The following is a 12,490-nucleotide window of genomic DNA, read 5'->3' as shown; positions in this document are numbered from 1 at the left end:
AGGGAGATCTCTAGGCCTTAGAGAAGGCCTTTCAGGTGGCTAAATGCTTCAGGGAATTCTTATGATGCACCACTGGATTGAATTTAGGAAGGACAAGGGCTTTAAACCAGGCTGAAGCCACCGGCTGACTCCCCGCTATCCCCAGGCCTCTAGCGCCTTTGTCATCCACTCCACCATTGGAGAGTTCGCGTTAGGGCTAGTGGTTTCCTGCAGGGAAGTGTCAGGGGAAGACAGGCAGGGAGGAAGGGGAAGCAGGAACCAGCAACACTCCACTGGGCAGCAGTACCTAATGCTGCTGCTAAAACGAAAGAAAGACAAGAACTAAGGGCCAGGTAAACGGTCAATGCTCAGTGTTTGAAACAAGAGTTTTCATGTATCTGGTTGATTCTCCTGTTTCTCCCTGTTTTCCGGGTGTGGAGGATGAACGGAGGCATGCAGAGGAAACGTGGCACCATGGCGCAAAGAGCTGTTGGCAGGTGAACAGGAGATTCAGGCTTTTCCTCCCACTCTGCCCTGACAAGCTGAGTGACCTTGAGCAAGTCACACTGGATTTCAGGGCCTTGCTCTTTAAAATGGGTACTGACAATGGGGAGAGGTTTAATTGTTCTCCTCTAAAGGATAAAGCAAACAACACAGAAAGGGAAGTAATGGCCACAGGTCCAGCAAAGCAAAATGAGTTTAAGCTGACACTGTTCTGGCCAGGGTCCTTCCATGAAAACCCAACAGTAACGACAACGACAATGACGATGGTGACTACTCTTATTGAGTATGCACTGAGCATGAGGCACAGGACAAGTACTTTTCTGTGCTTGTAATGAATTTTCTGTGCAATATAATGACAAGTGTAAGGCACTTTTAATGTAAAGCACTTTTTCTGTGCAATGTAATGACAAGCACTCATCACAATGGTTAATCTTCACAACGGCCCTTTAAGGTAGATACTATCATTATTCCCATTTTGCAGTTGGGCAAATTGATGCACAGAGAAGTTAAACCTGGGATCAGAGACTGGCGAGTAGGAGAGCCAGGATTTGAACCCAGGGTGTCTGATTCCAGAACCTATCTTCTTTCCCACGACACTACCAAACTTGGAAGTCTGTATTTCTACAGTTAGGAAAGAGTAACTGTGGAAAGAGTAAAGGACTTAGGCAATTAAAATAATCATTTTCTAAACAGAAGATTCAGTCTAGAAAGACCACACTTGGAGCATGCACAAATTCAAAATGTACTAAATTATTCCTAGTGCAGGAAGCACGTCTCAGGAAGTTGGTTTAAACAAAGGTAGAATAGGTGCCCTGGAGCTAGCCTGGCACTTAGAGTCAGACAATCTGGATTCTAGTCCAGTGGCCCCATGTACCAGCCTCTTCTGCTGGGGTCAGGGAGCCACTTCGGAGCCCATTTTCTCACCCTTCAGGCAGTGAAGTGCCAGAATATATATTTCTCACCCTTCAGGCAGTGCCCTCTCCACTCACAGATCTAGCTCAGAATACAGAGTCCCATCAATGTCCACCTTCTCCACAACACAAGGTTTAGAAGATTCTGTCTCTCACACATTAATTATCTATTAATAAAATAACCAGGCATATGTATAACTGCTGGAGTTTCTGAACAAAACAAGGTAACCATTGTTATCCAACTGCAGCCCAAAGCAAAAACAAAACCAAACCCCCCACAACCCCATGATATTTTTAGGCATCCCATGCCACCATATCCTTGGGACCGTACAACTTGCAGTGATGTCTGGAAATACTCCCTATATTGCGGACTTTTAGGAAAACACTGGCCTAAACTGTTCCTAAGGCCTCTTCCAATACCAAGTTCTATAGTTCTGCAAAATTATGTCCAAAAATATGCTTTGCTAATTGCAAAAGTATCACTGAGGTTCTTATTTTGTTCCCTTAATGCTGGAAAGGTAAAAAACAGGGAGGACCCCTTGGAGTCCAGAGGAGGTCATCTGAGGATACAAGCCGGGCAGGCCTCTGCCACTTCACACCGAGGGTGGAAAACACATGGAAGTCATTGGGCCCAAGAGGCTGTACCAGCTAAAAATATAAACAAGTGGAAGAAGGGTTTTGATGAACTCACGGGTGAGTGAACGATGGGGTGAGGGAAGTTGGAAATGTTCAGATTTTGTCCATTGCTTCTGCAACCTGCTCTGTTCTCTGTAAGCAATAGAATGCTTGGCTGAATGGAGTACGGATGGGCCCACAGAGAGCAATGCCACATTCTAGTGTGTGCCCAAGATAAAAAAGAAGGGAAAAAAAAAGTAATGAGGGTATAGTGTGGTTCCCTGCTCCAACATATAACTTCTATAATCATACACAAAAAACCCTTTGGAATACATTTAGAAATGAAAGAAAGAAAAATAATAATTTCTGATTTGATCTCTAAAGATCTGAACTTTGTTAACACTTTGCTGTAATTTCATCATGCATTATGTGTTTTTCTTAAATAAAAACTATATATACAGTATGAATCCTGAATTTTTCATTTAACTTTTACCACTTAAAAAAAAAATCACATTGGCCGGGCATGGTGGCTCACGCTTGTAATTCCAGCACTTTGGGAGGGCGAGGTGGGCAGATCATGAGGTCAGGAGTTCGAGACCAGCCTGGCCAACATAGTGAAACCCTGTCTCTACTAAAAATACAAAAATTAGCTGGGTGTGGTGGCGCGTGCTTGTAGTCCCAGCTACTCGGGAGGCTGAGGCAGGATAATTGCTTGAACCCGGGAGGTGGAAGTTGCAGTGAGCCGAGATCGAGCCACTGCACTCCAGCCTGGGTGACAATGAAACTGTCTTAAAAAAAAAAAAAAAATCACATTACTAAATACTGTAGACTTCATATATGACCGAAGAGTTTCTACCATGTATTTAACCATTTATTTATTTAATTGTTTAATTATCATACTATTCACCTCTTGTTCAACTTTGTTTTCTTTTCCCAGTTTTCTGCTGTATAAACACACTGGGATTGACATGCCTGGTTACTTCTTTTTGGAGAAATAACAATAAATCAACAAATCTCAGAGTAGAACATGTAATGAGTTTCTCTTACATAGACAAAGAGCATGTGAGGGATGGGCACACGAGGAATATTCATCAGGGTGTCCGTGGTGACTTGCTGTAATACCATTTTTAAAGGCTCCTTGATACCCAGGAAGTGCCCCTGGCACCCCACTATCCTGTGCTTTCTACTCTCTTCCCACAGCTATTTGTTTTTGTAGAAGATTCTTCCCTTGCTCTGCAAACTGAGAGCACTTGGAGAGCTACAGAGATATGCAGCCACTGGGCTAAAGCACACCCAGATGGGGCTCTTATTAGAAATGCAAATCTCCTCTCTGCTGACAAATCCCAAACACAAAGCTCAATGGGCTCTTCCACCCTCCTCTCCCCTAGGCGGGTGGCCCTTGTCTTCCATGTTACCTGAATGAGCTGAAAGGGAGTTGGCTGGGTTGTGGATCAGTAATCTGAGAAGGAAAGGATCTGTCTGAAATGGAATTGTCTCCCCAGTGTTTCCATTTTACCCAATAAGAGGAAGTCAAGTCTCTTTCTTCTCAGCCTTAACTCTACTAAAAGCCATTAAGCACTGACAAAGACAGGAGACATTATCTGTTGGCAAGTGTGAATGCTGCATTCTGTACCTCCAGCGGGGATGGAAATTGAGCTGTTTACTTGGTGGCCACCCCAAGGGACTGAAATGAAGCTCTAATGTGACAGCATTTCTGAAATGCAAGTTTTAAATCCCAAATTCTCACCCTCTATTCCCCACCTGTAAAACGCACTAGGAATTTGCGCTATTAATTTAGCCGAATTACACCCTGACTAGATCTGACCACCAGATGCAAATGAAGTCACCAGTAGGTGACCACAGTAACCTGGGTCTGGTTTTGGAAAGGAGCATGGGTGTTTGAAACCTGTACGGGTAGTGGCAGGACCAGCTTATGGAATAACTTTCCTCATTACAAGTGACTTCCAGGATGGGGCTCATGATTAGAGATGGGGGTCTGGAACCCGTTGCTCAGATGGGGTTTCCTTTGATGGTCAGTAATACAGTTACTGGAAAGGGATCCAGATCTAGACCCCAAGAGAGGGTTCTTGGATCTTGCACAAGAAAGAATTCAGGGCGAGTCTATAAAGTGAAAGCAAGTTTAATAAGAGACTAAAGGAAAAAAATAATGGCTACTCCATAGACAGAGCAGCCGCCAGGGCAGCTGGTTGCCCATTTTTATGGTTATTTTTTGATTATATGATAAACAAGGGGTGGATTATTCATGCCTCCCCTTTTTAGACCATATAGGGTACCTTCCTGACGTTGCCATGGCATTTGTAGACTGTCATGATGCTGGTGGGAGTGTAGCAGTGAGGATGGCCAGAGGTCACTCTCGTCGCCATCTTGATTTTGGTAGGTTTTGGCTGGCTTCTTTACTGCAAGCTGTTTTATCTGCAAGATCTTTATGACCTGTATCTTGTGCCTTAGAATGCCCTAATCATCTGGAAATGCAGCCCAGTAGTATAAGATTCTCCCTGGGGCCTGAAAGCTGAAGGGGATGAATAACTCCTCCCTTCTCAGGCCCAGTCTGAAGGCACAAGGCTACTTGTGCCAGCAGCGTGGGCCAGCAAAATAGCAGAAGCAGGAAGAAAGCCGGCTGGAAGACACCTGCCCTGGCTGGAAGACACGTACCCCTGAAGATCAAGAAAGAGGCCATCCGGGTACAATGTAGCAGTTACGTCAGACTAGAACACTTCCTGTTTACAGGAGACTATAAAATCTTTGCCCTGTCCTTACTTGGTGCTGATGCCATTTTAGGCCTCAGCCTGCCTGCACCCAGGAACTCATTAAAATAGCATGTTGCTCCACACCACCTCGTGTTGTCTGTTGGCGCGCTCTCCGGGTTCAAACTGATGCAAGAACATTACATCAGGTGCCAAAACCCGGAGGGGCTCAGGTCTGCATCCCCTGTGGACCTACCCCGCCACCACGGAGAGCAAGCCACAGCAGCTGGACAAAGGAAGCTCCTCAGCCTCCAGCTGCCTCTCTGTGCATGCACATTGGTCACTGATCTCACCTACTGGTAAGTTTTCCCAGGAGCCCTGTTAACAGGAGAAAATCCACATGGCCTCTCTTGATTTCTCTGGCCCAAAAATCCAACGTTGGTCCAAGAAGGCTCCGGCGTGTGCCAGGCACTTGCTGATCATCTGGCCTTAGGGGGGCGCCTCTAAGCCATTAGATCCTGTTCTGGGAACGAAAATGGCAGCAGTGACAATTGCTCCTTTTATTGTTCCCCTCCTGCTGTCCAGGACGGTCTCCTCCTCCTTGTTCTCTCAGCCTACCCTCTGTTGTGGGAAATTCTCAGTCTTCCATTCCAAAGGACAGCCCTCTAGGCTGCCTCATAAAAAAAACCTACAAACCTTAGGCCTCAGGCATGATATCCGCCCTAAGTGCCTTGTCTTTTTTGCAATTCAGTCTGGCCACAATACAAATTAAATAATGGGTCCAAATGGCCCGCAAATGAAACATTCAACTTTACGATTTTAACTGACTTAAGCAATTATTGCTGACGACTAAAGATATGAGGAGAAGCTCCTTATGTCCGGGCCTTTTTACACTCAAATCACAACCCAACCTCTGCAATTCTTGATTTTTTTTTTTTTTTTTTTGAGACAGAGTCTGGCTCTGTGGCCCAGGCTGGAGTGCAGTGGCGCAATCTCAGCTCACTGCAAACTCCGCCTCCCGGGTTCACGCCATTCTCCTGCCTCAGCCTCTCCGAGTAGCTGGGACTACAGGCGCCCGCCACCACGCCCGGCTAATTTTTTGTATTTTTAGAAGAGACGGGGTTTCACCGTGGTCTCGATCTCCTGACCTCGTGATCCGCCCGCCTCGGCCTCCCAAAGTGCTGGGATTACAAGCGTGAGCCACCGCGCCCGGCCTAACCTCTGCAATTCTTTCTTACCTGTTCAAATCCTTCTCCGTTCTTGCCACCCTGATCGCCTTTCTCTTCCCGACCCTACTTAAATCCAGCAGACTGATGTCCACCCCTCCCAGCCCTTACCTCTTCCTCTCAACCATCTTCTTTAACCCCCGCAAGCCTCCTCGTTGTCTTCTCAGCCGCCATCTTCCCAGTGGCCGTCTGCTCGGTTAGCAGCATCCACTTCTTTTCGTACACCGTCCCCTCCTCAGGACAATTGTAGTATTGCCTGTACCCATTCTCCTCCCCCACCGCCCTCTCCTGAGGCTTTTAAACCCATCCCACCACCTTACGCCCCTATCCTCCACTGCTTATCAACTCAACCACCTTTCCCCCTTCAAACCCTCAGCAGGAACCACTTCCCGCTTCTTCCTTCTCTCCCGCCCTTACTCGCTCCGGCGCCATCTTTGGCCCATGCCCCGCCCTTACTTCAGCGCCTGTGCTAGAATGCCCCCTTCAGAAAGTAGCAGAAAATGAAGGTATTGTTAGAGTTCATGTTCCTTTCTCCCTTACTGATCTCTCTCAAATTAACAAAAGATTTGGTTCATTTCCAGAAGATCCTACCTCTTATATTAGAAAATTTCAGTACCTCACCCAGTCTTATGAACTAACCCGGCATGACCTTTAGGTTATCCTGTCTTCCACCCTCACCCCAGAAGACCGACACTGTATCTGGACGGTAGCTCAGGCACATGCTGATACCATTCATCACCAAGCTCCTGCCCAGCCTGCTGGTGCAGAGGCAGTGCCAACCAGGACCCCCACTGGGATTATCAAGACGGGGCCTCTGGATGCCACCGTTGAAAACACATAATTGTGTGTCTCCTTGCAGGACTCAAAAAGGGTGCCCATAAAGCGGTAAACTATGAAAAACTTTCAGAAATCACCCAAGGTCCTAATGAAAACCCAGCCCTTTTTCTCTCTCATTTAACTGAAGCCATTAAAAAATATACCAACCTAGACCCAGCTAGCCCAGAAGGAACCACTATCTTAAACCTTCGGTTCATCTCCCAGTCCATCCCCGATATTCGGCACAAGCTTCAGAAGCTTGATGACGGCCCTCAAACCCCACAAGGAGACCTTCTAAATTTAGCCTTCAAAGTCTTTAACAATCATGATGAGGAAAGTAAAAGGCAAAAACAGGCAGAGTTTCGAATGCTTACCTCTGCCATCAGGGGCCCCGGCAGGCACACGGGGCCGCAGCTCCACACAGAAGCCTCCTAGCAATCCACCTCCACCTGGCGCCTGTTTCAAATGCGGCAATGAAGGCCACTGGTCCAGACAATGCCCAAACCCAGGTAAGCCCACCAGACCGTGCCCCCTCTGCAGCGGACCCCACTGGAAGTCGGACTATGAGCAGCCCCAGCAAGGACCGCCCCCATCCCTTCCCGAGCCGGCCAAAACCTCCTACTCAGATCTCATCGGCCTTGCTGCTGAAGACTGACGGTGCCCTAGAACAGACGCCCTGGCAACTACCATCACTTCATCCAAGCCAAGGGTAACCCTGATTGTGGCAGGTAGGCCGGTATGTTATTTTAAAATTAATACCGGGCAACCTACTCTGCTTTACCTAATTTTTCAGGACCCACTCAGTCCTCCTAAGTCTCTGTTATGGGAATTGACAGACAAGTCTCCAAACCCCGAGCCAGCCCTCCGCTTTTCTGCTCCCTGCACACCTTTTCCTTCACTCACTCTTTTTTTTTTTTTTTTTTTTTTTTTTTTTTTTTTTTTGAGACGGAGTCTTGCTCGGTTGCCCAGGCTGGAGTGCAGTGGCACAATCTCAGCTCACTGCAAGCTCCATCTCCTGGGTTCACACCATTCTCCTGCCTCAGCCTCCCGAGTAGCTGAGACTACAGGCGCCCACCACCACGCCTAGCTAACTTTTTGTATTTTTTAGTAGAGACGGGGTTTCACCATGTTAGCCAGGATGGTCTCGATCTCCTGACCTCATGATCTGCCTGCCTTGGCCTCCCAAAGTGCTGGGATTTACAGGTGTGAGCCACCGCGCCCGGCCCGCTCACTCTTTCTTAGTCCTGCCCTCATGCCCAACTCCGCTCCTAGGCAGAGACATCCTTTCAAAACGCCACACTACTCTCCACGTCCACATTCCCCATAGTACCCAATGCATCAACCCACACCCCTCTGGGGCATCTAACTTTCTTCTACTCCGCCAACCTCCCACCTTAAAACATGCAACGTCTCCTTATCCCCCATCCGTAGTTAACTCTGCAGTTTAGGATACTTCCACACCTTCAGTCGCAGAACACCACACCCCCATCTGCATTACCCTTAAAGAGCCCACCCAGTTCCTATCACAGAAGCAGTATCCCATCCCTCAAGCAGCTCTCATAGGCCTAAAGCATATCATTTCTTGCCTCCTCGCCAGTCACCTACTCTGCCCAACAGACTCCCCTTTTAACACACCAATTCTACCTGTTAAAAAGCCAGATGGAACTTAATGCTTAGTCCAGGACCCCAGGCTCATTAATCAAGCTGTACTCCCGGTATGTCCAGCAGTTCCTAAACCATATACTTTACTTTTCACGATTCCCTCCAATACCACCCATTTTTCTGTTCTAAACCTTAAAAAATGCCTTTTTCACAATTCCTTTACACTTGAATTCCCAAAACCTCTTTGCCTTTATGTGGGAAAATCCTGACACTCACATTTCACGTCACCTCACCTGGTGTGTACTACCTCAAGGTTTCAGAGACAGCCCCCACCTTTTAGTACAGGCCCTTGCTTGCGACCTCTGTACCTTATCCCTAAAACCGTCCACTCTCCTTCAATGTGTTAATGATCTGCTCCTGTGTAGCCCCTCTCAAAGAGACTGCAACTCCCACACTATCTCTCTCTTTTAAACTTCTTGGCAGAACGGGGGTATTAGGTCTCCCCTAAGAAAGCACAAATATGCACCCCCTCAGTCACCTATCTAGGCCTAGCTCTTACCCTGCAAACCCGAGGGCTCACAACCGACCACATATCCCTCCTCCAGTCCCTCCCGCCTCCGCAAACTAAGCAAGAAATTCTCTCTTTTCTAGGACTAGCAGGATATTTTAGGCTCTGGGTTCCCTCCTTCGCTCTACTTGCCAAACCGTTATACTAAGCTGCTAAAGGCCCTCTCCATAAGACTTCAAACCCTGCACAGCCTATTCCCCAACCTTTCTGTCTACTCCAGAAGGCTCTCACCTCAGCCCCCATCCTCACTCTCTCAGACCTCACCAAATCTTTCTCCTTCTATACCAACAAACGACGTGGAGTTGTACTGGTGTTCTAACCAGTCTAAGGGACCCACCCTCCAGGTTGTTGCCTACCTGTCTAAACAGCTTGAAGCCACAGTTCTCGGATGGCCTGTGTGCCTCTGACCATTGGCGGCAGCTGCAGTCCTCACCCTTGAAAGCCTAAAACTGTCTCTCCATGCCAACCTAACAGTTTATTCAACCCATAACATCAAAGACAAGTTAGCTCGCCGCAGTGTACTAAGTCTCATCTCTGCCCCACGGCTCCTCCAGCTGTATGCTCTATTCGTAGAAACTCCCCACATCACCGTGCTAACCATCTCCCGTCTAAACCCGGCCACGCTCTTACCTGAAGCTACAACCGCCCAAGACCCTACACATTTCTGTGTAAACACTGTTCAAACCTTCCTTATACCTTTTCCAAACCTAACAGACCAACCCCTTCTAGATGCCTCCTTTACTTGGTTTGTAAATGGCAGCTCCTTCCTACATCAAGGACACCGGAATGCTGGCTATGCTATAGTGTCACACCGCCCCCCCCCGCCACACACACACACACACACACACACACACACACACACACACACACACTATTGAAGCCAATCCCCTCCCTCTAGGCACCACCTCCCAAAAAGCTGAACTCATCACCCTCACTCAAGCTCTCACTCTAGCAGCCGGACAACAGATCAACATATATTCAAATTCTCATTAGGTGTTCCACATAGTACGCTCACACTCATCCATCTGGAAAGAACGGGATTTCCTAACTGCAAAAAACACTCCTGTCATAAATGGCTTTCTCATCAGCAAGCTCCTTCAAGCTGCCAGGCTCCGGCAAAAAGTTGCCATCATTCATTGCAGGGGCCACCAAACCCCAGACAATCCTATATTGGCTGGAAATGTGCTAGCATATCAGGTAGCCAAATAAGTAGCCCTACATCCCGTGCAAGGCCAGTTTCTGTCCCTGTCCTTGTTCTCTCTGCTTTACTCCTCAGAAGAAAAGGAGGACCTCTGAGCCCAAAACCTTCAAAAGCAAGGACCGTGGTATGTCAAGGAAGGGCGCTTCGTTGTTCCTCACTCTCAAAGCCTTCCTCACCTCCAAAGCCTCCACAACTCTTTCCATGTCGGTTACAAACCTCTCCTGTAAGGTCTCCGCCCTAGCCTCACTTGTCCTCACCTTTCCAGCCATGTTCGCTAAATTACCCAGTCCTGCTCTATCTGCCACTCAGTGTCATCCCAGGGCTCTCTCTGGCCGCTGCCTTTTCCTACTCACCAAGCCCGGGGCCAGGTACCTGGGCAAGATGGGCAGGTAGACTTCGCTCACATGCCGCCCGATAAACGGCTCTGCTATCTTCTAGTCTGTCTGTATTTTCTCCAGATAAGTAGAAGCAATCCTGACAACTTCAGAAGCCGCAAATATTGTCACACAAACTCTTATGCATACAATTCCCCGTTTTGGACTCCTAACATCCATCCACTCTGGTAACGGGCCCGCCTTCATCAGCTAAATTACCCAAAGCGTCTCTACATCCTTAAGAATAAAGTAAGTTCTCCACACACCCTACAGGCCTCAATCTTTAGGCAAAGTTGAAAAATTAACCCTGTCCTTAAAGCCCAACTCACCAAGCTGGCTCTAGAAACCCACCAGTCGTGGACAAAATATCTCCCTTTTGCCCTCATGAAACTCTGCGCAACACCAAAAGCACCCTCTTTTTATAGTCCCTTTAAAATCATGTATGGCCGAACTTTTGTCTTAGGGCCTCCATTCTTACCAGACTCTGAGCCATGCGGGAATTACCTCCCCTCCTTAATCTAGACACAGTGTTTCATTCATAAAGCAGCAGATGACACCTCCTTGTCCTCTCAACATAACTGTCTTGCAGGCACAGACATATTTCCAGACAATCCAGGTGATGCTCCTGCTACAATGACATGGTGAATACCTGTCTCTCAAGAATACCTAAAAAATTAAGGTTTACTTTTTCCAACGTGCTCACGCCACCCCATGTCCCGCCTGAAGTAGTTATTAAGGAAGTTGTCCCTTTTCCCTTTCTATAACCAAATAGGAATGTAACATTCTCCTCAGGGCCTGAAAGCTTAAGGGGATGAATAACTCCTCCTTTCCCAGGCCCAGTCCCAAGGCGCAAGGCTACTTGCGCCAGCAAAATAGCAGAAGCAGGAACAAGGCCAGCTGGAAGACACGTACCCCTGAAGATCAAGAAAGAGGCCATCTGGGTACAACGTAGCAGTTACGTCAGACTAGGACATTTCCTGTTTACAGGAGACTGTAAATCCTTTGCCCCGTCCTCACTTGGTGCTGATGCCATTTTAGGCCTCAGCCTGCGTGCACCCAGGCGCTCATTAAAACAGCAGGTTGCAAGGTCAGGAGATCGAGACCATGGTGAAACCCCGTCTCTACTAAAAAATACAAAAAAAAAAAATTAGCCGGGCGTGGTGGCGGGCGCCTGTAGTCCCAGCTACTTGGAGAGGCTGAGGCAGGAGAATGGCGTGAACCCGGGAGGCGGAGCTTGCAGTGAGCCGAGGTTGCACCACTGCACTCCAGCCTGGGCCACAGAGTGAGACTTCGTCTCAAAAAAAAAAACAAAAAACAAAAACCAAAAAAACAGCATGTTGTTCCACACCGCCTCGTGTTGTCTGTCGGCGCTCTCTCGGGGTTCGAACTGATACAAGAACCTTACAAGTAGGTCTCAGCCTCATTTTACGCAGCCTCTATTCAAGATGGAGTTGCTCTGGTCCAAACATCTCTGACAATATCGAAAACTTAACATGCTTACATCCCTCATTGTGGCACATTCAGATTCTCCCTAGTGACAAACCCACTTCTTCATCAGCAACAGGGCTCCACTTCATAATGTGCCCATGCCATTCCTTCCACCAGTCAAGGGAGGGCCATTGCTTCCAAATGTCTCTCCAAACTCACCTTATATAGGCAGAAAGCTTGTCAAGATGAATTCTGTCTGGGGTCATTTATTTTATATCCTTTTGGCACTCTGAAAATTCGGAACACTCAATTCTTACAGCTATTGCCTTTCAACTGTTGTCACAGAAACTTGCTTGTGTATTTGGTCTCTACCCTGTTCCTCAGCACTTGAAGGTGGGACCAATCTTTCATGCGTGGTTCCTAACAATGCTCAAATAGAAATATGTTTTTCCCCAACTCTTACAATGAGGTGGGAGAGTTTTCATATTGTTCTTATTCTCATTTTCTCCCTAATTTGTATGGATGTAGGTATGTCCATGTCGTTATAAAGAGAATATAAGC

The 12,490-nt window shown here is 47.5% G+C and overlaps 1 protein-coding gene and 1 pseudogene across 8 annotated transcripts in view; one reads left to right on the top strand and one right to left on the bottom strand.

Moving 5' to 3' along the window:
• The window catches only part of ZHX2 (zinc fingers and homeoboxes 2), a 261,988-nt gene that overhangs the window by 201,124 nt on the left and 48,374 nt on the right, over window positions 1–12,490 (bottom strand). Inside the window, exon 1 of one of the 8 annotated variants that reach the window (XM_032760348.2) lies at window positions 5,068–5,641. The exons of the other annotated variants lie outside the window; for them this stretch is intronic. The gene's annotated coding sequence lies outside the window, so the exon portion shown is untranslated. Of the gene's footprint in view, window positions 1–5,067; window positions 5,642–12,490 lie in introns of those variants that run through there. 8 annotated transcript variants of the gene reach the window in all.
• Window positions 2,099–11,365, top strand: LOC131384166 (transcription factor NF-E4-like; annotated as a pseudogene).

Source organism: Hylobates moloch, unplaced genomic scaffold (assembly GCF_009828535.3).
Source record: "Hylobates moloch isolate HMO894 unplaced genomic scaffold, HMol_V3 SCAFFOLD_9, whole genome shotgun sequence".
NCBI classification, from domain to species: Eukaryota; Metazoa; Chordata; class Mammalia; order Primates; family Hylobatidae; genus Hylobates; species Hylobates moloch.
The sequence above is the reverse complement of the archived record's forward strand: the minus strand, read 5'-3'. Positions and strand labels throughout refer to the sequence as shown.